General features: G+C 44.5%; 1 pseudogene; it reads left to right on the top strand.

The window, feature by feature from the left end:
• Positions 1–1,448: 1,448 nt before the first annotated feature.
• LOC132392130 (RAD52 motif-containing protein 1-like) overlaps positions 1,449–27,018 on the top strand; it is a 32,248-nt pseudogene continuing 6,678 nt past the window's right edge.

A 27,018-nucleotide genomic window follows, 5' to 3' on the forward strand; every position in this document is an offset into this window, starting at 1 on the left:
ATTGGAGCGACTGGGCTTGTATACACTGCAATTTAGAAGGATGAGAGGGGATCTGATTGAAACATACAAGATTATTAAAGGATTGGACACACTAGATGCAGGAAACATGCTCCCGATGTTGGGGGAGTCCAGAACCAGAGGTCACAGTTTAAGAATAAGGGGTAGGCCATTTAGAACGGAGTTGAGGAAAAACCTTTTCACCCAGAGAGCTGTGGATCAGTGGAATGCTCTGCCTCAGAAGGCAGTGGAGGCCAATTCTCTGGATGCTTTCAAGAAAGAGCTAGATAGAGCTCTTAAAGATAGAAGAGTCAAGGGATATGGGGAGAAGGCAGGAACAGGGTGTTGATTGTGGATGATCGGCCATGATCTCATTGAATGGCGGTGCTGGCTCAAAGGGCTGAATGGTCTACTCCTGCACCCATTGTCTATTTAGATGGAGTCAGCTCTCTCAAACGGGAAGAACAAGTTCCCAACTCTCACCCTAGCCTAGAAGAATTAAAGGATTAAGTATCACAGCTAAAATCCAACAAAGCTGCTGGCATTGATGGGATTCTTAATGAATTCCTTAAACATCTTGGACCTAAAGCAGTTCCTTTTTAACTGTTCCCTAAGATCATTAAAATCACCTAAAAAGTGGCGAAGAGCCAAACTTTTTGCTCTCCTAAAACACAATAAAGACCACAACATTCCTATTATTATAGACAAATTTCCTTGCTCTGCACCCTCTATGAAGTCTACGAGAAACTCATATTGAAAATAATCTCCCCCTTAGTTGAAGATCTTCTAACACGAGACCAAGCTGTGTTCAAGCCAGGCCGCTCTTGCTGTGGTCAAGACCTGAACTTAACCCAGTATACTTAAGATGTCTCCACCTAACTGAGATCTTCAGGACAAAATGTACCTCATTATTGGTGACTTTAATAGCCATAGCACCAACTTGGGTATTACGATGACGATGCAAATGGAAAAGTTGTAGTATTATGGGCTCTAAACAACAGCCTTGATCTACTATACAAGTCAAAGGATACCCCTACCATCACAAGTGCCAGATGGAGAACAGGATACAACCCATACCTTGCCTTTGTTACCTCGGCAAGCTCCAAGCTCTTCACACGAACAGTCCTTCAACATATACCCAAATCTCAACATCGTCCAGTCCAGGGAGAATCCTTCCCAGTTCCGAGACCTGTACCATCAAAGTACCTACCAAGATTGAACCTCAGTAAAGCAAATTTTACATCTTTCACAGAATCCCTTGATCAACTTATCTATACCATAACACTAGACCCTGATCATTATGATGAATTTGTCTGACTAACCTGGAACGTAGCGCAGCACAATATACCTAGAGGCTGCAGAACCAAATATATTCAGGGATTGACCTGAAAAGTTATGATAAGTATGTCAACTTATATGACGAAGACCCCTTTGGTCAAAACACAATTGAAATGGGAGTGTCAATTCTGTCCCTACTGAGCCAAGACAGACATCAGCATTGGCAGGAACCAAAAGAAAACACAGATGTGACCAACAACAGTAAGAAGGCATGGACAACTGTTCAGAAACTCAAGTCAGACAATAGACCACCACAGAGAACTGCTGCCGTAACACCCAGTCAGGTTGCCCACCAGCTAATACACTTTGGAAGGATGAACTCCATGGCAGAGTACACAGTAAATGGCAGGATACTTGGTAGTGTGGAGGAGCAGAGGGATCGGGGGTACATGTCCACAGATCCCTGAAAGTTGCCTCACAGGTAGATAGGGTAGTTAAGAAAGCTTATGGGGTGTTAGCTTTCATAAGTCGAGGGATAGAGTTTAAGAGACGCGATGAAATGATGCAGCTCTATAAAACTCTAGTTAGGCCACACTTGGAGTACTGCGTCCAGTCCTGGTCGCCTCAGTATAGAAAGGATGTGGAAGCATTGGAAAGGGTTCAGAGGAGATTTACCAGGATGCTGCCTGGTTTAGAGAGTATGGATTATGATCAGAGATTAAGGGAGCTAGGGCTTTACTCTTTGGAAAGAAGGAGGATGAGAAGAGACATGATAGAGTTTTACAAGATATTAAGAGGAATAGACTAAGTGGACAGCCAGCGCCTCTTCCCCAGGGCACCACTGCTCAGTACAAGAGGACATGGCTTTAAGGTAAGGGGAGGGAAGTTCAAGGGGGATATTAGAGGAAGGTTTTTCACTCAGAGAGTGGTTAGTGCGTGGAATGCACTGCCTGAGTCAGTGGTGGAGGCAGATACACTAGTGAAATTTAAGAGACTACTAGACAAGTATATGGAGGAATTTAAGGTGGGGGTTATATGGGAGGCAGGGTTTGAGGTTCGGCGCAACATTGTGGGCCGAAGGGCCTGTGATGTGCTGTACTATTTTATGTTCTATGTTCACCCTGCCTTGTGCAGCTGGATCCTGGACTTCCTGTCAGATCACCGGCAGGTGGTAAGAGTGGACTCCCTCACCTCCAACCCTCTGACTCTCAATGCAGGAGCCCCTCAGGGATGTGTACTAAGTCCTCATCTTTATCCTCTGTATACCCATGACTGTGTCGCCACCCACAGCTCTAATTTGCTAATAAATTTGCCAACGACATTACATTGATTGGCCTAATCTTAAACAATAATGAGGTGGCCTACAGGGATGAAGCCATCTCTCTGACACAGTGGTGTCAAGAACACAACCTCTCACTCAATGTCACAAAGACAAAGGAGCTGATTCTGTATTACAGGTGGAATGGAGACAGACTAACCCCTATTGATATCAATGGATCTGGGGTTGATAGGTTTAAGTTCCTCGGTATCCACATCACCAAGGACCTCACATGGTCTGTACACGCCAGCTGAGTGGTGGAAAAAGCCACAACAGTGCCTCTTCCACCTCAGACAGTTGAAGAAGTTTGCTATGGGCCCACAAATCCTAAGAACTTTCCTCAGGGGCACAAATGAGAGCATCCAGACTGGCTGTATCACTGCCTGGTATGGGAGCTGTACCTTTCTTAATCGCAGGAATCTTCAGGGTGGTGTGGACAGCCCAGCACATCTGTTGTTGTGAATTTCCCATGATTCAGGACATTTACAGAGACAGGTGTGTAAAAATGGCCCAAAGGATCATTGGGCACCCGAGTCACCCCATATACAATCTATTCCAGCTGCTACCATCCGGGAAATGATACAGCAGCATTAAAGCCAGGACCAACAGGCTCCGGAACAGTTTCTTCCACCAGGCCATCAGACTGATTAACTCACGTTGATATGAGTATATTTCTATTTTACATTGACTGTTCTATTTATTATAAATTACTATCATTGCACATTTAGACGGAGACTAAATGTAAAGATTTTTACTACTCATGTATGTGAAGGATGCAAGAAATAAAGTCAATTCAGTTCAATATTCCACAAAACAAGGTACAGCAGGCATCGTATGGAGAGGCTTTCGATCCAAAAGTCTCCTAGCCCAATGTGGGACTCGATATTTTATGTGCCAAACGTCATAAGGACAATTCCATATTTACAATGTATGGACAATGCTTTCTTTGAAACTACATAGACCCTTCACACCTCCTGATTTGCATCCACACTGCAGACATCCAAATGAGTTTTACTCAGCACTGACTAATCTAGGATTCACTCCTTTAGGAACTCATTACTCAGAGCTGCACTCCAAATATTATCCACAATACATATTTGGCTGAAGACTGGTAGCCTGTATATGTCCTAAATCAAAAAATCACTAACATTAAGAACATGATTTCTTGTGCAACAGATGGTTGCCATGCTAGTTTAGTGGCACTTATGAAAAAAGAAATTTCGAGTCTGTCTGGGTAGTTCATCGACAACATCTGGCAGCCAATGACGTCAGCCAGCAACCTTTTTCAAGCATGACTCTTGTAATATTTGCTATCAACAAAACTAAAGCTCATTCATTAAGTAGAGGAATATTTTGCCAGTTATGCCAAGACAATGATGAAGAGTTTAAACTCCTGCTTCTTCACAATGGAGTGCATTGGCTGCTGCTTAAAACATTTCTTTGACCTTTCTGATGAAACAAGATTGAACTTCTGTGTGGAGATGTAGCATACCTAGCCTAAATGTTTAAAATGAACATTCTAAATATTAAAATGCAGAAGTGAGAATTTCAATTTAATTCAGGCAAAAAGTCCACTTTTATCGGAAAATTGGAAATATATAAGCAAAACATTTGGGGAAGAATATTCTCACAGTTTCCCTGCATGGAAAGTATGACACTTTCTTTCACAGACGATGATTTGCAAGAGTACCGCTTGTACTGCAGTCACTGAAGAAGGAATTTCAGAATCGATTCAAGGTTTTGAACAATCTGTAATTTATGGACTGGATGATTAATCCATCTCTTTGCAAGATGAATGTTGTTTTTTTTTTACGTAGTTCAGTCTAGTTTTTGTACTGTGTCATGTAACACCATGGTCCTGAAAACCACTGTCTCATTTTTACTATGTACTGTACCAGCAGTTATGGTCAAAATGACAATAAAAGTGACTTGACTTGAAGAACAAGAAGGGAGCTTGCAAGAAGAAATTATTGAAATTCCAAATGATGAAGAAGCAAACTTACTTTTCCAAAATGTCCACTTCTGTGGTATGCGGCTACCCTGTCATACAAAGTTTCCCAGTCTTTGGAGACGATCCAAACTGTTTTACTTTGCATTTCCATTCTCCTACCTTGTTGAAAGAGGCTTTAGTACAGTGAGCCACATACTCACATAAAAACAGAAACCACTTGGACATTGTTACACATGGGGATTAAGGCTTTTGCTGTCACAACTTGAACCAGGTATTTCAACTCTTGTTAAAAACCTTCAAGCTCCAGGATCTCATTGATATGGAAGCTGCTGTACAGCACACAGATACTGTGTAAGCTAGGTTTAAAGACAAATAAAACTTTAAAGCAGGATCATTTTTCTCACGTTAGTATATGGTCGACATATTTTACACTATGGGGGCGCCGGAAAGTATATTGTGCCTAAGTATGAAGGTGATTTAGGGGGGCGTCGGCAAGTACAAAAGTGCTTTAGGGGGGCGTAGAGCTTAAAAAAAGGTGGGGAAACACTGTTTTACCCGGAGATGTGCAGCGACTCCTGCGGGTTGTCTATGGTTGTCTAATCACGACTGGTATATAGGTGATAAGTCAACTATAAGTCATTTGTAAGTGGCTAATACACTCAATTTCGTTTCTAAAAGGATTTATCTAACGAATTTAATATTAAACACACAGCGCATATTTTCCTCACATGAATGTAGTGATAAGTCAATTATAATTCACTTATAAGTCAATAGCATCATGACATTTTAAGTAACATTTGGATATTAAGCACACAGCGCATATTTTCCTCGTACGAACATATAAAATCATTGCAACACACCAGTGAGAGGAAAAGGTAAGGGCCAGAGGTCCCTGTGCCGGGCCGCAGTTGCAATCCAGAGAGAGCGACCGACCAACCAACCAAGCGAGGAGTGCGACAGGGCACGTCCTTGGTCCCCCCTCCCCCCCGTTGTAGGATCTATCGGCCGACAAAAGTTTGACTCGACGGATGGCTCTGCTCTGCTACTTACGAAACCCTGAGCCCGATTTAGGTTGTCTGCAGATATTTTAGCACCAGATTCCTGACGAACATTTGGTGCGCTAAACAGGTTCAGAGGTGGTGCCCATCTTCTTCCTTGAGTTTTTTACGGCAGTTGGCATCCACACTATTGCATTATTGCCATCTTCAGGATTTACTGTCCCTCATTGTCCATTCACTTGACTGCCTAAAGTTGTCTTTCCAGTCCCGTGGCCCCTAAAAATCTAAACCATTTCCTCCCCTGATCACTCTCCTTACATTCCAATAAACCTTTAACACTGTTCTCTATCAGTCCTATTTTGCGTAATTGTTGTAGCATTTGTTGTCTTTCCTGTGCAAATTTCCTCATGAAATAAGGATATGCCCTACTGTTTGTCTCCTGACATAGATCACAAAAACCTGTCGGATGTTTATTTATGACGGCCAGATTACCATTAAGGTTGCTGTGCCCAATTCTCAGTCTACTTATAACTACTTGCTCCTTCCGCTTTACTCCCCTACTCCTTCCCATATCTACTCTGTTCTGAATTGAATGTAAATGTCTTCCTTTTATTGCTGTATCCCAATGCTGCTTCCACTGTTGATTTATCCTTCTCCACACTATGCTCTTCCCTTCTGATTTTGATAGTTTAATATTGACCTCTACAGATCCTTTTTTGACTGCTGCTTTTGCCAGCTTATCTGCTGTCTCATTTCCCATAATACCCGAATGTGCTGGAACCCACGTGAATGTGATATTTTTGCCTTGTCTAGCCAGTCTTGAATTTGCAAACAGGAGTTCAAAAAGCAGATCTTGGTGTCCTCTAGCTGTACCTGCCTTAATGCTTGCAAGAGCAGATACAGAATCGCTACATATCACAAAATTACTACAATCAACCTGCTTTCTCCATTCTAGTGCTGACAATGTGGCAAACATTTCAACTGCATAAACACTCAAGCAATCTGGTGTTCTCTTGCTAATTTCCACTTGATAACTTGGCACGATTGCAGACCCTGTTGCACCCGTTTCTGGATCCTTTGATTCATCCGTAAAAATCTGTAGGTCTTTATATTTACATTCCTTATACCTATAATATTCACTGAGTATATCAGCTGTTTTATTACCGCATTTAATCTTAAGCAATTCCAAATCTACAGAGGGATTTTCTAACACCCAGAAAGGTCTGACAGGCCACACCACACTCGGACAAAACTCTTTATTATATACACTCATATCTTTTGCTGTTTGCTCTCCTGTCCAGCCAAAACTTTCTTTTTGGGTCCTTTCCTTATCCCAGCGTGTCTCCAACACCCTTCTTGTAGGATGGCTATCACCATGCCCCCTTAAGTTAATCCAGTAATTGGCCTCCAGCTGTTTATGTCGCAGCCCCAATGGCATTTCATTTGCTTCAACTTGGAGTGCACACACTGGGGAAATTCTAACCGCTCCCAAGCACACCCTTAGAGCCCGAGCTTGCACGATATCCAGTTCTGCTAACACAGATTTTGCTGCTGACCCGTATAGAATCCTTCCATAATCTAATCTTGATCTTATTAATGCTACATAAATATACTTCAGTGATGCAAAATCTGCACCCCATTCCAAACCAGCAAGACACCTCATGACATTTATCACATTTTTACATTTAGCAACTACATATCTAACATGTTCTCTCCATGTTAATCTCAAGTCAAAGTGCACTCCCAAAAACCGAAAACTTTCAACTCTCTCCAGGTTACTTCCATACAGTCAGATTAAGTCCCCCGAGTTTTTTCCCTGTAAAGAACATGGTTTTTGTCTTCTCCACTGAAAATTTAACACCCCACTTTGTCCCCCACTCTTCAACTTGATTAATTTCATCTTGCATTTTCTTAACTATATGTTCAATATTTCTCCCTTTTCCACAAAGCTCCATTTAGGAATATATGATTTATCAAAATGGAGAATAAAGTTGGACTCACTACACTCCCCTGACGCGTCCCATTTTCTACAGCATACTGACTTGATAGCTCTGATCCTATCTTCACCTGAATAGTTCTCCCGTTTAAAAAGTCCTTAACCCAATTGAACATTGCCCCCACCCCCCGATTCCTATTAACTGTAGCTTGATTAGGAGCCCCTCCTTCCATAACATATAAGCTTTCTCAACATCAAAAAAAAACTGCAACCACTGTCTCTTTATCTACTTGTGCTTTTATTTCATCCTCTGGACACACCACTGGATCCATTGTATTCCTTCCTTTCCTGAACCCGCTTTGATACGTAGCCACCATACCTCTACTCTCCAGAAAGCACACTAACCTCTCATTTATCATACGTTCCATAAGTTTACATATATAAGACGTCAAGGCAATTGGCCTATAATTTCATGGCCTGCTGGCATCTCTTCCAGGTTTCCTTATTGGAATAACAATTACCTCTTTCCAGCTCCCTGGTATTCTCCTTTCATCCCAGACTTTGTTATACAGAAGCAGTAGTTTCTCCAGACTTTCTTCACTCAGGTGGTTTATCATACTATAGCATATTTCATCTTTACCTGGTGCAGTCTTTCCTGTTCTGTCCAGTGCCTTTCTTAATTCTCCCATGCTGAAAGGAACATCTTGCACACTGTCAAGGTTAGTTTTCCTACATAAAACCTCCATATTTTCAGCTTTTGTTCTCTCTCTACCTCTTTTTCCCTTCTCAAACAAATTATCAGAACTAAGTACCATAACAAAAGTACTTGCCAACAACTCTGCCTTTTCCTTATTTGTTACTGCAGTCACACTTCCATCCACCAGAATTGGGTACCTCCACTCTCTCTTGTCCCCTCCCATCCTTTTTATTATCCCCCACACCTTGGGTTGTGTTTCCAATTGACAGACATACTTTATTGATCCCAAGGGAAATTGGGTTTCATTACAGCCGCACCAAGAATAGTGAAGAAATATAGCAATATAAAACCATAAATAATTAAATAATAATAAGTTAATCATGCCAAGAGGAAAGAAGTCCAGGACCAGCATATTGGCTCAAGGTGTCTGACACTCCGAGGGAGGAGTTGTAAAGTTTGATGGCCACAGGCAGGAATGACTTCCTATGCCGCTCAGTGTTACATCTCGGTGGAATGAGTCTCTGGCTGAATGTACTCCTGTGCCTAACCAGTACATTATGGAGTGGATGGGAGTCATTGTCCAAGATGGCATGCAACTTGGACAGCATCCTCTTTTCAGACACCACCGTCAGAGTCTAGTTCCACCCTCACAACATCACTGGCCTTACGAATGAGTTTACTGATTCTGTTAGTGTCTGCTACCCTCAGCCTGCTACTCCAGCACACAACAGCAAACATGATAGAATCACAATACTTTTCCAGTGCATCCTTTTAGCACGTCTTATTGTCCTCCTTACTACTGCCTGAGCTTGTTTGTACTGAATCATATGTTGGAAGTTATGAGTTCTTTTAACCAATTTAAAAGCCTTATTTCTATTTCTCACTACTTCCTTACAATTATCATCCCACCATGGCATTACTCTTTTCTTTGCTCCTCCTTTACTTTTAGGAATGGATTCTAATGCAGCTGATATTATACCTTGTTTTAATATGCTGTCAAGTGTTTCTATGTCCATCTCATCACTGACCTGACTTAGATATCCATCACTTTTTTTCCAGAAACTTCTCCCAACTGGCTTTCTCAAGGATCCATTTCCCACCTATATTCTCTGTGACCAATGAGGCAGAAATATTTATCAAGCACCAGATTAGGTAATGATCACTCCCTACAGTTCCTTCTTGGTACACTAACCACTCATATACTGATGCAATAGAGTTTGATACTAATGTGAAATCAAGCAGATTCTTTACCCGTATTAACATCAATTCTCGTAATACTGCCATCATTTAGGCATACTAAATACTTCTCATCTAGCAACTCCTCTATTACTTGACCATTGATGTCTGTTCTGTCACTCCCCCATAATACATTATGTCCATTAAAATCACCACACCAAATGTTACTACTATTCTGCCCTTCTATCTCCTCAAGCTTGTTTAACTCTAGCCTTTTGCATGGATTATAATTCACAATCACCAACTCTTTCCTTTCAGCCCATACTTTTGCTACCACATACTCTTGTTCACTTCCTATTCCTAGTATTCTATAAGGAATACCTTGCTTTACATAAGTTGCATATTCTCCTCCTCCCCCTTTCTCTTGTTTCACCTTACTGCCTCATAACCATATAAAACAAAATCTAAATTAGGTTTTAACCAGGTCTCCTGGATACACACAACATCTGGCTTTTCTCTCCTACTAGCTATAAACTGCTTGAAATCTTGTCCATTACTAATCAGGCTTCTTGCATTCCATTGAAGTAGCATTAATAGTAATATCAACACACACATACTGTCTCTTGACTTGACTGTACCCTGAGTTCATCATTTACCTCTTCCCGTTTTATTCCTATCATACCCAAATGGTGCTCCACAGCTTTCACAATAATCTGAATACTTTCAGTTTTAGATTTGATCTCACAAGTTGCATTTACCACTCCTGCTATAAATGTCACCAACTTCTTCTTCTCTATCCAGTCATTCTTCTTACCTTGCCTTTCTTTAGCTGCCACTTGCTCTTTGCTACATTCTCCCTCATTCATTTTCTTCTTGACGCAGCCAACTTGACTGCCTCAGCATACGAGACTTTTTTCTTCACCCTTATCTTCTGCACCTCCACCTCTTTTTTCACCACTTCACATCCCCAGTACACTACACAATGGTTACCTCCACTCCCTCTCCACATTTTCTGTATTCATGTTCCCCACCACACCTTGCACATCTTCTCTTTCCTTTGCACACTTTTGCCACATGCTCAAACTCCTGGCAAATGAAACACCTCATAGGTTTTGGTATATATTTTCTTACATTGCATCTCAGAAATCCAAAATATAACTCCTTTGGAGGCACCTTATCCTCAAATTCTACCAGAACAGTTTCAGTCTCCCTTTTCTCTGCTCCCCTTGTCATTCTTTTCATACTCTTCACGGAACTATTCCTCACCCTTAAGTTCTCCACTAGCTCCTTCATATTAAGACTGAGGGGAACCCCGGAGATCACTCCCTTGCAACCATCGACCCTTTGTGCTCCAACTTTTATAACCCTGGACACTTTGACTTTCCCAACATCTAGTCACCTTCATTGCCTTCTCCATCTGCTCTTTAGTTTTACATCCTATCAGCAGGTTTCCATCTCCTAGAATTCTCACATGGCTCACTTCCCTACTTGCCCTCTGGTGATTTTAGTTAGGTTAAGCGGATTGATTTTCTTTACTCCCCCCCCCCTTCCCCCTCAAAGCTTACCACTACATTTAGCCATTTTGCCCTCGGGCCTTTCTCCTCAATTTCTCTTTCCTCATTTTCCGATCCACCTACACTAGACCCACCTCCTTCCTTTCATCACCTTCCTATTCGTAGTCCCTCTCCCTACCTCTTCCCACTCAAACTCCATGCTGCTGCTGTCACCATCAGACTCCCTCCCTGCCATCCTATCGGAGTTTACGAATATCGTTCCGGCCGTCGGGCAATATTCCCGCAGATTATCCCCCACAACACCCCAGCAGTTCCTCAGCCCAGAGATCAAACTTCAAAGCAAGACAGCAAGCTTCTTCCCCAGCCGCGTCCCTGCACGCAGTAGCTCAGCCAGCCGACTCTGCGGCGCCCGTCTGCGGCGGCGGCGCGAGGTCAGCCGGTGACCCCCGGCGGCGGCGGCGCGAGGTCAGCCGGTGACCCCCGGCGCGAGGTCAGCCGGTGACCCCCGCTGGCGGCGGCGCGAGGGTGTCGCTGCGCTCAGGCGACTGATGACCGTTCCTTCAACAGTTGGCGTGACGGGCAATGAGGAAAGGTGATCGGAAATTAATATTTCAATAATAAATGGGGATCCTATCTGAAGATTTTTATTGATGGCTCAGTGGACCCAGAGAGCAGTCAGGCAGGATTTGGGATGTACGTGTCTCAACTTGGAGTTGAGATTAGTCACCGGGTTTCAGATGGTGTTTCTGTCTTTACAACAGAATTATTAGCAATCCTCTGGGCCTTATGGTGGATAGAAGACTCTCCGAAGAGAATAGAAGAATCTGTTCGGATTCTGCTGCGCCTTAGAGGCTATAGAAGGGAATAAATCAAAAGCTCGTCCTGACATAGTTATTGAGATTCTCTTAGCTTTGTTTACAGAAGGGAAGATGGGTTGTGAAGTCAGATTTACATGGATACCTGGGCATGCTGGGGTGGAGGGAGATGAAATTGTGGATGGCATTGCAAAGTCTTCCTTACAGAGTGGGCAAGCAGGAATTAGAATACCCCTAGTTAGAACAGAATTGAGAAGTAAGATAAAAAAAAGGTATAGAAAAGCAATGGTAGGAGGACTGGCAAAATGAATTAAAGGGAAGGAGGAGATAGTGAGGGGACGGATGAATGAAAACCGAGACAAAGGGAGTAAAAGAATAAGGAATGATAGTGGAGAGAGCTCTGAAAGTGAGGAAGATGAATAAGTTCAGAGAGGAGGTGTTGTCATAATAAGGTTTAATGAGAAGGCTCAAGGAAACATGAAGAAAATTTAACCCATTTGTTCTAACTACAACATTAGCAAATAAGATAGGAGAAATAGTATTTGTAAAAGTCCTGAGTGATGGCAACCTATTGGTAAATGTGTGAATGAGGAACAGCTTGAGAAAGCACTCAAATTAAGAAAGATAGGAAAATGTAAGGTGGAATACACAGGGAGGGTGGGAGCATGAAATGGTGGTGGATGTAAAAGAGTGATCACAGGTGTACCAATGAGTATCAATATGGAGGAGTTAAAGAGGAATATCAAAAGGAGGAAAAGTAATGAATGTTCAAAGACTGAAAACAACAAAGGAGGGAGTGAAAATGGAAAGTGAAACAGTATTGATTGAATTTGAAGAAGAAAGAGTGTCAAGGAAAGTGTTCTTGGGTTTCATGAGTTACCCAGTAAGAGTGTATGTACCAAAGCCATTGAGGTGCTATAATTGTCAAAGGTTTGGACACATAGCTAAAAACTGTAATAGGCAGAGGAGATGTGCAAGTTCTGGGGGTGATCATGAATATGGAAAGTGTGAAACAGGAGTGCAACCGAAATGCCGTAATTGTGGAGGAGCTCATAATGCGGCATATAGTGGGCGTGAGGTTATCAGATGGAAGAATAAAATTCAAGAAATAAGAGTGAAAAGAAAGATCACTTATGTAGAAGCTGTAAGAATGTCAAGAGAACAGAATAATGCTCCTAATGAACAGGGAGCAAGAGGGATGAGAGAGATGCAACAAAGAACAAATGACATGATTTATGTAGACAAAAAGGCTCTAGTAACATTCATTGCAGGAGTGATTAATAATACGGCTGAGGTAAAGTCAAAAAGTGAAAAAATTCAGCTGGTGGTCAAAGCAGCAGTGAACCATTTAGGGTTAGTAGGACTGACATGGGAAGAAGTGAGGGAGAACTTCACGAATCAGTCAAACCAGGAAGTGTCATGGGTTGGTTAATACTAATTATGGTGATACTTCTGCGATGGAATGCAAGGAGCTTACTGGCCAATAGCCAGGAATTTAAGCAGTTTATTAAAGAAATGGTTGTAAAACCGGATGTAGTGTGTATTCAGCAGACTTGATTAAAACCAGCTTTAGACTTTGCGGTCTACAATATAGATATACAATGATAAGGAAAGATAGAAATCTAGGGGGAGGAGGGGGTTGTGCTATATTAATCAAACAAGGTATACCATATAGGGTACTGGAAAAGGGAGATGATCAGGAATACATAGTGGTGGAAGTGTGGGAGAGGGGGAGGAAGTAGTTATAATTAACTATTATAATCCATGTAAAAGGTTGGATTTGGATAGCCTACTAAGGATACAAGGACAAAACAGACATAAAGTAGTGTGGTGTGCAGATTTGAATGCTCACAGCACAATATGGGGGGGGGGGGTTCGTTTACAGAGTCAAATGAAAGGTAATTGAAGATTTGATGGAAGGAAATGATTTGTTGTGTATGAATGATGGTAGAGGAACAAGGCTAAACATAAAAACAGGAACTGAGTCAGTATTAGATGTTACGTTAGTGTCTAATACCTTGGCTGGAGTTGGTAACTAGGTAGTTCGGACTGCTTCAACAGTAGACAGCGATCACTGTCCAGTTTCATGTTCAGTGGGTGAAAGTGTTGAAGTAAGATCAGGTAGTGGAATCCCAAAGTGGGTGTTTGGAAAAGCAGATTAGGGTAAGTTCCAGAAGTTGAGTGAAGAAGCATTGACAAGGATTGACATTTCTGGAAATCTAGTTGAATTAAACAGTCAGGTGACTTCAGCAATTATTATGGCAGCAGAAGGATCTATACCCAGGAGTAAAAATAGGATGAATAGAAAACTGGTTCCATGGTTATCAGGCTGTAAAAAAACTATGTTTGACTGGTAGGGATTGGGGAGCAGGTTATTCAGCGTTGAAGAGAATGAATGTGGCTTTAGTAAGATCTGTGTTGGATTATGGAAGTGTAGCATATGGATCAGAGGCTAGGTTTCTTATTAGGAAACTGGATGTGATTCAGGCTCAGGCTTTGAGAATGTGCAGTGGGGATTTTAAAACATCACCAATATCAGCCCTACAGGTAGAATTGAGAGTAATGCCTTTGAAATTAAGAAGGAAGCACTTGATGGCAAACTATTGGGCTAATTTGCAGGGGCACAATGATTCTCACCCTGCAAAAACAGTGTTGCATGAGTGCTGGGAGAATGGGAGGTTTCAGAGGGATAACTTTAGTCGGGTAGGGAATGATATTGCTTAAGAATGTGGAGTGTTTGATCTAAGGATTAGTCCTTCATTAGTTTATCCGATTGTAGCTCCATGAAAGATTGTATGGCCTGACATAGACTGGCATTTAGTAGAGGTAAAAAAGGAAGGAAAATATACAAATGATTTGGTTAGTGCATTAACTGTCATGTGATGGAAAAGTATAGTGGTTATACTCAGATTTGCACTGATGGTGCTAAGGAACCTGAAACAGGAGTGACAGGGTTTGGGGTGGCTATACCAGCAAAAGAAATAGAATCAGCAGAAGAACATCTGATAAGTTAGGGGTGTATACAGTGGAGATGTTGGCAGTGTTGGTTGTGTTGCGATGGTTGGAGAAAGCTAGACTAGTCAAAGTGTTGATATGCTCAGATTCACCCTCAGTTCTAGCAAGTATAAGGTCTTTTCACTCAAACAGCCGGCAAGATATACTTTATGAAGTCCTTGTCAGTCACAAGAGTTGCAAATCAGGGAGGTCAGGTTATATTTCTGTGGGTTCCAGCTCATGTTGGGGTGAAGGGAATGAGAGGGTGGATGAGTTGACAAAGAGGGCGTTAAAGAAAGAAAATATGGAAGTGCACGTTAGTATCAGCAAAGCAGAGACTAAGCAGAGACTATAATCTGGGAAAGAATTATCCAAATGTGGCAAGAAAGATGGGACAGAGAGGGGAAAGGGAGGCATTTATATCAAATACAAAAGAGTGTTACAGGTACTTGGGTAGGCAGTGGATACTGAAGAAAGGAAACCTGTGTGGACTAGGTTAAGGCTGGGGCACTGTGCACTAAACAAAACATTGAAAATGCTAGGGAAACAGCAGACAGGATTGTGTCCAGAAGACGAGTCAGTAGAACATGTAATTCCGGGTTGCAGTAAGTATGGGATACAGAGAGAGATGATGAGAATTAATCTAAGGGAATTGGGGCTGCTGGAATTCACATTAAAAGGGTTACTGGGCAAGGGTGAGAGAGCACAGGTCAGGGTGCTTTTAACTTTCTTAAAAGATACAGGGGTTTTTTTTAATAGGATATGATGGACAAGCAGGAATAGGGTACTAGGATGGCCAAAGAAGAAAGGGTAAAGTGCAGATTTGTGTGTGTGTGTGTGTTTATCGTCTGATCCACTCTCTGGAGCAGAAGGTGGCGGTAATGCACCATTAAGCTGGGTGCCAACCGCCAAAAAACAAGAAGGAGAAGTGGTCATCTTATACTTGAAGTTTTGGCGCACGATTACCAGATTGGCTTTTTCTCAGCCAAATTCCAGAAAATTGGCGCTTTTTTCCAATTTGGTTGGCTTCAGAAAATTCATTTGGCTTTTTCACATGCTAAAATTATCTGCATGAAAATTACACACCATTCTTTTTCTAAAACATTTTACTTTAAGAAAAATGTTTTTTGGTTAGTTGCATTTGGCAATATTTCGGCTGCCAACTGAGTCTGGGCAAGAAGGCACCAAACCAGCAAGTGAACAACACGGTCGGTCAAGTGCGACCGGGTCCAGTTTGTCTCGGACCTCTGAAGTGTTTGGATGGGATTTATAATCATAGAAATTGACCGTGAAATGTACTTTCTATACGTAATAGCATTTTGTGGTGAAACTGTGATGCCTTTCGCTGTTTTATAAATCATTTCTTATCAGCACCCATGGCCATGTCGTCAAAGAAATGGAAAGTTTGTTACGATAGCAATCGTAAGTACAATAGCAAATGGGAAGAAAAATTTGTATGGGTACAAAAGGCTGCTGATGGATCGGAGGCAGCTTATTGTAAATTGTGCCACTGCAACATTTTACCAAGAATTAGCAACCTTTCAAATCATGAAAAATCAGAGAAACACAAGCGGGGAACTCTATCAAAAGGCCAGATGCAACTTAATGTAACAAAGACAGTGATAGCAAGATAGTGATAAAGTTAAGGCAGTAGAACTGCAAATTGCTGTATGCATGACCTGCCATTGTGCGATACGTACAGTTGGCCAGCTGAGTGAAATCATGATAGCACATGGGCATGGGAGTACACTGCAGCACATAAAGTGACATAAAACTAAATGTGCATGCTTAATCAAAAACATCATTTCACCTGCACTGAAAACTGATCTCATTGATGACTTTAAGAACAACAAATATGCCATCATTATAGATAAATCTACTGGGTGCAACAACTCTGTGTGGTCTAGACTAAAAGATGTGTATCCTTTCTGTGTGCAACTCAAATGTATCTGTCATTCGTTGGCACTGCATTCAATATGCAGGATCCAAGCTACCATCAAATATTGGATTTTTGCTGCCAGAAATACTGAATTGGTTTCTCCATAGTGAATTAGGACGAGAAGCATACAAAGAATTGTTTAGAGTGATGAGCACAGCTATAGAACTGCACCCCTCCCCTTTCAAAACCCTTCATCTACTCGGTGGCTTGTGTGTGGAAATATTTTGATGAACTGGGAAGAGCTAAAAGCTTATTTCACTTCTGCTGAACTAGCCCAATCAAAGTTTTATACAAAGTTCAAAGCAAGACTCCTAAAGGAAATATGGTCAGACTACAAAAACTATTTGTTATTTGTGTTTGCAACGCCTGTTGTGCATAAATTTGGAAGACTGAACAGCCTTTCTCAGCAAACCAAAGCTGATCCTCATGAATTGTACCAACAAGTATTCTTACACCAGATGAGTCTTCAGAACAGACTGTATGATGCCAAAAGACAGAAAAAAAATATTCATGAAGTTGATTTTGGTATCAAATTCTTAACAGCAGAACAAGTTCCTCCAGCAGAACAACAGTGCTAAGGCCCATCTAGAAATAAAAAATGTCAAAGAAAGATTATGTCTATGCTAGAAGAAGCTCTCAGTCAAGTTACATGTAGACTTCTGTCGGCGAGAGATACGTTTGAAAGTTTATCAAAATTGAGCCCTGTGATAATTTTAAATCAAGACTCATGGCCCATGTTTTCTGAGTTACCCTTTATACATCTTGTAGGAAACAACATTACTGAAGAACAATACAGAGAAATGCCTTATGTCGATTGGAAAGAAGAAGCCCCATTTAAGAAAGATGGACTCCCTACAGACACTGAATAGTTTTGGATTGGTGTACTTCACCATCAGGCATTTAAAGAGGTTGCCACCTGTGCCCTTACTGGCCTAATAACCCCTGTCGACGATGCCGTAGTTGAGAGGAAGTTTTCTCTTGTATCCTCCGTTAAAACAAAGGCAAGAAACAATGCAGCTGAATCTTCTTGATGCTATTGTGAGAATTAGGGCAGAATTATTGCTTCAGGCAAATGTTGCAAAGGCTTCACTGCATCTCCAGAAATGCTAAAAAAAACCACATCGGACAAGGTTATGTTGTATGTTCCACTCATTCCTGTGAAGAGGATAGTGATGACCTGGATCTGGAGCTTTTCATGTGATGTGAGTATGAAAAAGATATTGAAATTTGTTTGGCTTTTTTTCTAGTATTGTTTGGCTTTAAATTAAAATTTCAGTCTGGCAATCCTGCGGTCATCTTTCATTTGAAGGTTTGGTGGAGTATTCGGTTGGTAATGGCTCAAAATACCATAAATCTGATGCAGGCAGAAGTCATGGATTTTAAAGTTCCCACTGGAAACAACAAGACTTTGCTTGTCTGTAGCATTCTCCCTAAAGAGACTGAGGCAGAAGTTTATGTGAGTTAGCCGAGAGATGAGGAGGGTTGGGGGAGGGGGGGTTCTATAGGCAACTACAGTTGTTCATAGGATTGCGTTTTCAAAACTTTCTCTAAATACGAACTCATCTACTTTCTGTGAATATCCAGGAATGCTACCGTAGCTGAACCAGGTTTTTATGCCATTGTCAAATATTATTGAATGCCAGTAGAGCACAGAAAGTTACAAACGAACAGTGTTTATTTCAAGCGCGACCTTTGGTGAGTCATAATTTTCAAATGATTAGGATTTTATAAGGAATGTAGCCTCAAAATTCAAGTGAATGCATATAATTGTATTGTTATTCCTAATCAATACGAAGCTAATTCTAAGATGTTACTGATTTAACTTTTCTTGTAATTGTGCTACTTTGAGGTACAAGAAGCTATCTTGTAGGTATGTGTGAGTCTCACCTATCACCTGTTAGCCTGTACTCCTTCCTCTCCCCCACATTCTTATTCTGGCTTCTTCCCCATTCCTTTACAGTTCTGATGAAGGGGTATGGCCCAAGATGTCAACTGTTTATTCCCCTCTGTAGATGCTGTCAGACCTGCTGTTTTGCTCAAGCTCTCCAGCATCTACAGAATGTCTTGTGTTGGAAACCTGGAAGAAGTTGTTGCTCTTAATTCATGAATCTTTTCTTTGTACAGTCTCAAAATACACTTTCTTGTCACAATAAAATATTGCTTGCAGATCTATATAATGGAATAGTAATGCAGCTAGTTTAATTTTTGCACAGGTTCGAATATGTACAAAGCAGCATTGCATGAAAACATTTCAAGAACACCAACTATCTCTGAATAGCTTCAAGTGCCAGGAGTTGGCATAGTACTACCATGGTTTCAATGGATGGTGCAGTCAGATAATTGGGGTAAGCGCAATGAGGATTCTGAGCAATGTGGCATATTATAAGTAAAAATTATATGTTGTAACTTAACTTGCAACTTAACATGTCGGTTGAAAAAAATTCTCCAGATGATAGCAGCTTGGGATTTTTTTAATATTCATTTAGGTCCTGAAAGGAGAATATAGAGAGTTAGGAAGGGAGTTGAGAAGATGGACCGCAAAGGTAGTAATCTTGGGATTACTGCCTGTGCCACGCGACAGTGAGAGTAGGAACGGAATGAGGTGGAGGATAAATGTGTGGCTGAGGGATTGGAGCAAGGGGCAGGGATTCAAGTTTCTTGATCAGTGGGACCTCTTTTGGGACAGGTGTGACCTGTACAAAAAGGACGGGTTGCACTTAAATCCTAGGGGGGACCAATATCCTGGCGGGGAGATTTGCTAAGGCTACTGGGGAGACTTTAAACTAGAATTGTTGGGGGGGGTGGGAATCAAATTGAAGAGACTAGGAGAGGGGAGGTTAGTTCACAAATAGAGAAACCTTGCAGACAGTGTGTGAGGGAGGATAGGCAGGTGATAGAGAAGGGAAGCGCACAGACCGAAGATGTAGGGGAGAAGGAAGAAAAAGAAGATAGTAAAGTTGTTTGCACCGTTAGACATAAACAGAGAGTAAGAGGTGATGAATTTCTTAAATGCATTTATTTTAATGCTAGGAGCATTGTAAGAAAGGTGGATGAGCTTAGAGCATGGATTGATACCTGGAAATATGATGTTGTAGCTATTAGTGAAACATGGTTGCAGGAGGGGTGTGATTGGCAACTAAATATTTCATTGCTTCAGGTGTGATAGAACCGGAGGGGCAAGAGGGGGAGGTGTTGCATTGCTTGTCAGAGAAAATATTACAAGCGGTGCTTTGGCAGGATAGATTAGAGGGCTCATCTAGGGAGGCTATGTGGATGAAATTGAGGTATGGGAAAGGTGTAGAAACACTTATAGGGGTGTATTATAGACCACCTAATGGGGAGTGAGAATTGGAGGAGCAAATTTGTAAGGAAAAAAGAATTTTTTTAAAAGATTGGCACGGACTAGAAGGGCCGAGATGGCCTGTTTCTGTGCTGTAATTGTTATATGGTTATTTTCAGAGCATTGCTACAAGGCCAGCATTTAGTCTCCATTTCTAACTTCCGTTCAGAGGGCAGTGAACAATTTATTGCAACTTTTCTTGAAGAGCTATTCTGGCTGTGCTGTTGGGTAGGAGTTTCAATATATAGTTTGTTGATGGAAGGATTAGTGATACTTTTCCAAACTGGGATGGTGTGCAACCTGAAGGGAACTTACCACTGGCCTTGTCATTCTTCATGATAAAGGTCACTCGTTTGATGGGTAATGTCTGAGTAGCCCAGATGAGTAACAACTGCATTATAGAAATAGCATGCCCTGAAAGCCACTACGTCTGGCATGGATGGGATATTTGTTTAAGAGGACCGCTTTAGTTATTGCACTGCAGTCCTTCAGTTAGGTGGAGAGTGTTCCATCACACTCTTAATTTGTAGTTGCTGGAAAGTCCTTGTTGTATCACTTGGCATAGGATGTGTAGCTTATGATCTGTCCTTGTAGGCACAATATTCACCTGGCTTAATTGGATTAGTTTCCAGGCAGTGGTGACTCCCAGAGATTGATGGTGGGGAGTTTGATGGTAGTGATACTTTTGAATTTTGGGAGCATGTGGTTATGTAGCGGTGTGCTACAAGCAGCGCTAAAATTACGACACGGAGTCGGTAACTGCAGTCGAAGGAAAAAACTTTATTCGAAAACTTCAGCCTCACTTTTAAGCCTCTGTCAACCGGCCCCCCATGGCGAAGAGGCTCCAAAGCTCTGTGCTCGCAAACCCCCGTAGGCTATCTAATTGTGAGTCGGTTCGCATACGCTAGGAAATGAGCCGCCACATAACCCCCCCCCCAGAACCGGCGATACACCCCCCAATGTCCACAGCCTGGGCCAGAACCTGCTTGGGAGGTCGGCCTCTGCGCCGAGGCGCCGGAAACTCGGCCGGTTGCGCCAGGTCCACATGGGCCGGCTTGAGGCGGTCCACCGTGAAAACCTCCTCCTTCCCCCCAACGTCCAGCACGAACGTGGACCCGTTGTTCCGGAGCACCGTAAACGGCCCCTCGTATGGCCGCTGCAGCGGTGGCCGATGCCCGCCCCTTCGTACAAACACAAACTTACAGTTCCGTAGGTCTTTGGGTATGCAAGTCGGGTGCCGCCCATGCTGTGAAGTGGGTATGGGGGCCAGGTTACCGAGCTTCTCGCGAAGTCTGCCCAGGACTGCAGCGGGTTCTTCCTCTTGCCCCCTCGGGGCTGGTAGGAACTCCCCGGGGACGGCCAGGGGCGCGCCGTATACCAACTCGGCCGACGAGGCGTGCAGGTCGTCCTTGGGCGCTGTGCGGATGCCGAGAAGGACCCAGGGAAGCTCGTCCGCCCAGTTGGCTCCTCGCAGGCGGGCCATGAGGGCCGACTTCAGGTGACGGTGGAAACGCTCCACTAGCCCGTTCGACTGTGGGTGGTAGGCAGTGGTGTGGTGCAGCTGAGTCCCCAAAAGGCTGGCCATAGCTGACCACAGGCTGGAGGTGAACTGGGCGCCTCTGTCGGAGGTAATGTGGGCTGGTACACCAAAGCGGGATATCCAGGTGGCGATCAGGGCTCGGGCGCAAGATTCGGAGGTGGTGTCGGTGAGCGGGACCGCCTCTGGCCATCTTGTGAACCGGTCCACGATAGTCAGGAGGTAACGCGCTCCGCGCGACACTGGCAGGGGGCCCACGATATCCACATGAATGTGGTCGAAACGCCGGTGGGCGGGATGGAACTGCTGCGGTGGGGCTTTGGTGTGCCGCTGAACCTTGGCCGTCTGGCAGTGCATGCACGTCCTGGCCCATTCACTGACCTGTTTGCGGAGTCCGTGCCAAACGAACCTGCTGGAAACCATCCGGACAGTTGTCCGGATGGAGGGATGCGCCAAGTTATGAATGGAGTCGAAAACACGGCGCCGCCAGGCTGCGGGGACGACCGGACGGGGCTGGCTGGTGGCGACGTCACAGAGTAGGGTCCTCTCACCTGGGCCCACGGGGAGGTCCTGGAGCTGCAAACCAGAGACTGTAGTCCTGTAACTCGGAATCTCCTCATCTACCTGCTGTGCCTCTGCCAGTGCCTCAAAGTCTACCCCTTGGGAAAGGGCATGAACGGTAGGGCGAGAGAGCGCATCCGCCACGACATTGTCCTTACCCGAGACGTGCCGGACATCCGTTGTGTATTCAGAGATGTAGGACAGGTGGCGTTGCTGGCGGGATGACCAGGGGTCGGATGCTTTCGTAAACGCAAAGGTAAGCGGTTTGTGGTCCGTGAACGCGGTGAAGGGCCGACCTTCTAGGAAGTACCTGAAATGCCGGATTGCCAGGTAGAGCGCCAACAGTTCCCGGTCAAAAGCACTGTACTTGAGCTCGGGTGGCCGCAGGTGTTTGCTGAAAAACGCCAGGGGTTGCCAGCGACCTGCGATGAGCTGCTCCAGCACCCCACCGACTGCCGTGTTTGATGCGTCCACTGTGAGGGCGGTAGGGGTGTCCATTCTGGGATGTACTAGCATTGCGGCGTCAGCCAAAGCTTCCTTCGTTTGAACGAAAGCGGCGGCGGACTCCTCGTCCCAGGTAATGTCCTTGCTCGGACCCGACATCAGGGCGAACAGGGGGCGCATGATCCGGGCAGCTGAAGGGAGGAAGCGGCGGTAGAAATTGACCATACCTACGAATTCCTGAAGGCCTTTGATCGTGGTGGGTCGGGGGAAGTGGCGGACCGCATCTACCTTAGCGGGCAGAGGGGTTGCCCCGTCTTTAGTAATCCTGTGGCCCAGGAAGTCAATGGTATCAAGTCCGAACTGGCATTTGGCAGGGTTGATTGTAAGACCGTACTCACTCAGTCGGGCGCAGAGTTGACGGAGGTGGGACAGATGCTCCTGACGACTGCCGCTGGCTATGAGGATGTCATCCAAATAGATGAACGCGAAGTCCAGGTCCCGTCCCACCGCGTCCATTAACCGCTGGAACGTCTGTGCGGCATTCTTCAGGCCGAACGACATGCGGAGGAACTCGAAGAGGCCAAACGGGGTGATGAGAGCCGTCTTGGGGACGTCGTCAGGATGCATCGGGATTTGATGGTACCCTCGGACAAGGTCGACCTTGGAGAAGATCCGGGCGCCGTGCAGGTTTGCCGCAAAGTCCTGAATGTGCGGCACAGGGTAGCGGTCCGGTGTGGTAGCCTCGTTCAGCCTGCGGTAGTCGCCGCACGGTCTCCAGCCCCCCGTCGCTTTGGGCACCATGTGCAGGGGGGAAGCCCAGGGGCTGTCGGACCGCCGGATGATCCCCAATTCCTCCATTCTCTGGAACTCCTCCTTCGCCAGTCGGAGCTTGTCCGGGGGAAGCCGCCGAGCACGGGCATGGAGGGGTGGTCCCTGTGTCGGGATGTGGTGCTGTACGCCGTGCCTGGGCATGGCTGCTGTGAACTGCGGTGCCAGAACCGATGGGAACTCCGCCAGGACCCTGGTGAAGTCGTTGTCGGACAGCGTGATGGAGCCGAGGTGAGGGGCTGGCAACTGGGCCGCGCCCAGGGAGAACGTCTGAAAGGTCTCGGCGTGTACCAGTCTCTTCCTGGGCAGGTCAACCAGCAGGCTGTGAGCTCGCAAAAAATCCGCACCCAGAAGCGGTTGGGCTACGGCGGCCAGTGTGAAGTCCCACGTGAACTGGCTGGGGCCGAACAGTAGCTGCACCTGACGGGTGCCATAGGTCCTTACTGTGCTGCCATTCACGGCCCTCAGGGGGGGACCCGGTGCCCTGCTGCGGGTGTCGTAACTTGTCGGAGGTAAAACGCTGATCTCAGCCCCAGTATCGACCAAAAACCGGCGTCCCGACCTTCTATCCCACACATACAGGAGGCTATCCCGATGGCCAGCCGCCGTAGCCATCAGCGGCGGCTGGCCCTGGCGTTTCCCGGGAACTTGCAGGGCGGGCGGCAACGGCGGGCTTCTGCGCCCCACCGCTGGTGGTAGAAGCACCAGTGGTCATTAGGCCGGGGGTTAGTGGGCTCTGCGGCCGGGCCTGGACTGGTTTGCTGCCGGGAGCGTGGCTGGGAGATCTGTGCGATGGACGCCCCGCTCACCTTTTTGGCGTTCCACAGCAAGTCCGCCCGGGCTGCCACCTTCCGGGGGTCACTGAAATCCGCGTCGGACAGCAGCAGGCGTATGTCCTCGGGCAGCTGCTCCAGGAATGCCTGCTCAAACATGAGGCCTGTGTGTCCCTCGGCCAGAGACAACATCTCGTTCATTAAAGCCGATGGAGGTCTGTCGCCCAAGCCATCCAGGTGCAGTAAACGGGCAGCCCGCTCGTGCCGTGAGAGTCCGAAAGTCCTGAGGAGCAGGGCTTTGAATTCCGTGTACTTGCCGTCTGCCGGGGGCGACTGTACGAACTCCGCGACCTGGGCAGCTGTGTCCTGGTCGAGGGAGCCCACCACGTAGTAGAAGCGGGTGTCTTCTGAGGTGATCCGGCGAACGTGGAATTGGGCTTCGGCTTGCTGGAACCATAGGTCCGGGCGCTGTGTCCAGAAACCCGGCAGTTTCAACGAAACCGCATGAACAGAGGCGGCGTCGGTCATTTCTGGTCCAAAAATCGTTTGGACTGTCGGGGTCACCAATTGTAGCGGTGTGCTACAAGCAGCGCTAAAATTACGACACGGAGTCGGTAACTGCAGTCGAAGGAAAAAACTTTATTCGAAAACTTCAGCCTCACTTTTAAGCCTCTGTCAACCGGCCCCCCATGGCGAAGAGGCTCCAAAGCTCTGTGCTCGCAAACCCCCGTAGGCTATCTAATTGTGAGTCGGTTCGCATACGCTAGGAAATGAGCCGCCACAGTTACACACATATTAGAAATAACAATTTCCTGGTATATTTGTGGCATAAATACACATATTCTCTTGCTGTTACTTTTTATCTTCATTTTTTTAAGGAATTGCAAGACTTTCAGAACGCCGTAGCTTGTGTCCTTTCCTTAGACCAGGAGTTCCCAAACTTTTAAGCCATGAACTGAGGGTCTGTGGACCCCAGATTGGAAACTCTTGCCCAAGACCATGTTTTGTACCTGAAAGATTCTCCCTCAAGCACACAGACATCAAAATCTCATCACCCTGCAAATGAGTGAAGCTAGTTTAGTTCGAACTGATCTTCCACATAAGCCAAATGTCAGTTCACAGACAGTTCCTCCTACCTTCATCTGATTATGACCTTAACACTGAATAGGCTATTTATCTCCTAGACCAGGGTTTGCTCGGGGAGAATGGAGCCATTGGTGAACAGTAAGGGTCCGTGACACAAAAGATTTAGGGAGCCCCTGCCCTAAACAGTCATCACCTTCTTCCTAGGGAGTTCTCCCCTCTACAGTGTCCCCAGCACATCTGCTTCTACCTCTTGCAAGCAGTACTATCTAGGCAGATCTGTTACTTCAGACTGTTAGTGTATCACTGAACACATTCCTTTCTTCCTTGACTCCATGGTTTCTTCCTGATCCAGCCTCTTCTCACTTGCATCAATGATACCTTAGATGCCTTCCAAACTTGACAGCTTCTCTTTGCTGAAAGTCTGATCTGCTGGGTATTCCCTTCAGATTTACATTTCATAGCCTTTTCTCCCTCTTCTTGCTAATTGCCCTCATTTATCTGTCAGCTAGAGAGCTTTATCATCAGCTTCCTGACTCCAGTCTATATATGAAATTCCAGATTGTCCTCTTCTGTGCAACTTAAAACTAACTCGGTTGCCCTTTTCCCAGTGATAGTGTTAAGTTTTCTTTTTCACATATGTTCTGTAATCTGCCATTTTTCCATTTTTATTTCAGCCTCCCCACATCTACAATACTCCTAAATTTTCATCAATATCAAATCCACTTTCCCTAGTTTAATTATAAACCTTTTGCTCCTGTGGAATCGGATTACTTTCCTTTTCTATCCTCTGCCAACATCTGATCCTTGAGTCACTGGTAATGCTGATTTACCCTCTGTTACTTCCTCCTGTGATGTCATCCCGTCCCTTTATAATTGAACTTTCTTTTATCATGCCCTAGTCTTCCTCAACTCTTGTGACAAGTAGCGAGTAGCCCAGTAGCGAATCATTCGTTGGTCGAGCATACTTGGGCATCTAATAAGGCTGTAAGACATTGGAGCAGAATTAGGCCATTCAGCCTATTGAGCCTATCCATCATTTGGTCATGACTGATTTTTACTTTCAGCTCACACTCCTGCCTTCTCGTTTAACTTTCGACTCCCTAACTATCAACCTCCACTTCAAATGTACTCAATGATTTTTACATCCAAAGCTGCCTGTGGTAATGAATTTTGCAGACTTACTACCCTCTGGCTAAGGAAATTCCTCCTCATCTCTGTTCTCCAGGGGCATCCTTCTATTTCTGAGGCTTTCTGGTCCTAGGCTCTCCCTCTGTTTAAAACAACCTTTCCATGTCCACTCTATCTAGGCCCTTTCAATATCACTGGACAACAAATAATTTTAAAAGCGTTGCTTCCTTAGAAATGATTAATGGTTACGATAGACCGCTTGAAGCTGAACACAAATATAATTTCAGACTACTTGCATCACGTAGGAATTTGGAGAAACAAGAAATTAACTTTTATTTAATATAATGCATTTAATTGCATAAAGTTAATTTTGCTTAGTTGAGCTATTGCTTACAATATTTCAACTAAGCGAAAAAAGATTTGATGGTTTTCATTTGTAATCAGTATCTAAGGCATCTTGCGTAAGTGTCCGCAATAATAATCAGTCAGTATTGACGAATTCAAATTGCCCTGATACTGTTTCTCCATGACCACGATGCCCTGGTGAAACCTTTCACTATGCTCGTTACTGCCAGGAGTTGCAGGAAAGAATTCTAAATGGGAATGCAGAAAAATGAATCATTCATGTCATGTTGGACTTCATGGTTTTGTATGCTTGAAGCATGTTGTCGATCAGATGCATGTAGTTTGCTCTGTAGTTGCCAAGAA

This window comes from Hypanus sabinus, chromosome 4 (genome assembly GCF_030144855.1).
Source record: "Hypanus sabinus isolate sHypSab1 chromosome 4, sHypSab1.hap1, whole genome shotgun sequence".
NCBI lineage: Eukaryota > Metazoa > Chordata > Chondrichthyes > Myliobatiformes > Dasyatidae > Hypanus > Hypanus sabinus.